This window comes from Euleptes europaea, chromosome 1 (genome assembly GCF_029931775.1).
Source record: "Euleptes europaea isolate rEulEur1 chromosome 1, rEulEur1.hap1, whole genome shotgun sequence".
Lineage (NCBI taxonomy): Eukaryota > Metazoa > Chordata > Lepidosauria > Squamata > Sphaerodactylidae > Euleptes > Euleptes europaea.
The window spans coordinates 28,154,097-28,156,398 of record NC_079312.1 but is presented as its reverse complement, the minus strand read 5'-3'; the positions used below and the strand labels follow the sequence as shown (position 1 = coordinate 28,156,398).

The following is a 2,302-nucleotide window of genomic DNA, read 5'->3' as shown; positions in this document are numbered from 1 at the left end:
AACAGAATAATCAATCTACTGAGAGTAAATATACACTTACACCATATACTTAAGAAGTAGGCAGCCATACTGGTCTACAGCAAAAGTCAAAAACAAAATCCAGCAATGCCTTTTGTTAATACCAATCAAAACAGCACAATATACTGTGCAAGCTGTCAGAACTCAGAAGTCTTTCACTCACCTACTTGTCTGGTCCCTTTAACTGGAGATGCCAGGGATTGAACCTGGGACCCTCTGCATGGCAAGCAGATGCTCTACCACTGAGCCACAGCCTCTCCCCTAGCTGGTATCCAGTTACCACTGATTGTTAGATGCGGGGTTGGGAGTAGTCAGCTGGCAATGGCTGTTGCTGGCTGACTCTTGCTTGCGAACTTCCCTATGGCACTAGACAGACCAGTGTTAAAAACTGGATACTGGGTTTGCTTGATGGTCTGATCCAGTATGCCAACTCTTACGTTCCTACACTTTTCATAGCAGGGCTTCAGCTGCTCAACCAAACTTTAACACCCGTTGGTGTTATAAATGGTGTTATAAATGATTCCAAGCATTTTTACTTGGATTTAGACAGTGTTTTAAATGACATGGGAAACCCACAGGATTCAACAAGGCTCGCCCTGAGGCAAATGCACATTGCAGCCATCCAACGCCATCTTGCCTACTCATAAGTAAGGCCCGAGTTCAGCGAAGCTGACTCCCTATCAAGAGCGCTTACTTCACATTTTGGGCGCTGGGCCTTACTTATGAGTAGCTCCAGTCGAACCAGAACCAACGGGTTAAAATTAAATCAGAAGAGTTTCCATCTAGACATGAGGAAGAATTTTCTAACGGTTAGAGTGGTTCCTCAGTTGGACAGGCTTCCTCGGGAGGTGGTAAGCTCTCCTTCCCTGGAGATTTGTAAGCAGAGGCTAGATGGCCATCTGTCAGCAACGCCGATGCTATGACCTTAGGCAGATCATGAGAAGGAGGGCATCTTGGCCATCTTCTGGGCATACCAGGAATACCAGGGCATACAAGGAATACCAGGGTTGCTGTGCAGAGGAAGGCACCGGCAAACCACCTCTGTTAGTCTCTTTCCATGAAAACCCCAAAAGGGGTCGCCATAAATTGGCTGCGACTTGACGGCACTTTACACACACACACAGATGGCCATCTGTCAGCAACGCTGATGCTATGACCTTAGGCAGATCATGAGAGGGAGGGCATCTTGGCCATCTTCTGGGCATACCAGGAGTACCAGGGCGTGCAAGGAATACCAGGGTTGCTGTGCAGAGGAAGGCACTGGCAAACCACCTCTGTTAGTCTCTTTCCATGAAAACCCCAAAAGGGGTCGCCATAAGTCGGCTGCGACTTGACGGCACTTTACACACACACACACAGATGGCCATCTGTCAGCAACGCTGATGCTATGACCTTAGGCAGATCATGAGAGGGAGGGCATCCTGGCCATCTTCTGGGCATGGAGCAGGGGTCACTGGGGGTGTGGGGTGGGGGAGGTAGAGGTGAATTTCCTGCATTGTGCAGGGGGTTGGACTAGATGACCCTGGTGGTCCCTTCCAACTCTATGATTCTATGAAAGACGCCAATAACTAGAACGCCTCTGAGATTCTTTTGCACGTGGAAACAGTGCTAGCTACTTAAGCCTTGAGAATTGGAAGGGCTGCCAAAGGGATCACATTTGGGGCGGGGGGGGGAACTGGCTCGGTTGAACGGTTCAGCTCCAGATCTAATTCCGGCCCGGCCCTTTTCAACCCCCCCCCAGCGTGCATTTCATGGGTCCCCCCTTTTAATATACAAACCCAACGCCTCTGCGACTGACACAATGCCTTTTTTTTTTTTAACTAAGACTTTCTATTCCTTGGCTCCACCATCAACCAAAAGGGAGACTGCGGCCAAGAAATCAGGAGATTGAGATTGGGAAGGGCAGCCATGAAGGAGCTAGAAAAGATTTTGAAGTGTAAGGATGTGTCACTGGCCACCAAGACTAGATTAATTCATGCCATCATATTCCCTATTACTATGTATAGGTGTGAAAGCTGGACAGTGAAGAAAGCGGATAGGAAGAAAATAGATTCCTTTGAAATGTGGTGTTGGAGGAGAGGGTTACCGATTCCGTGGACTGCCAAAAAAACAAACCAGTGGGTCATAGGCCTGAACTGACCCTAGAAGCGAAAAGGACTAAACTGAGGCTGTCGTATTTTGGTCACGTCATGAGATGACAAGAGTCACTGGAAAAGAAGTGAGCTGTGGCTCACGAAAGCTCATACCCTACCAGAAAATATTCTTGTTAGTCTTTAAGGTGCTA

At 48.1% G+C, this 2,302-nt stretch overlaps 1 non-coding gene across 1 annotated transcript; it reads right to left on the bottom strand.

Moving 5' to 3' along the window:
- Positions 1 to 203: 203 nt before the first annotated feature.
- On the bottom strand, positions 204 to 278 carry TRNAG-GCC (transfer RNA glycine (anticodon GCC)). The gene has a single exon. It is a non-coding gene; the product is annotated as a tRNA-Gly (tRNA).
- Between the last annotated feature and the right edge of the window lie 2,024 nt (positions 279 to 2,302).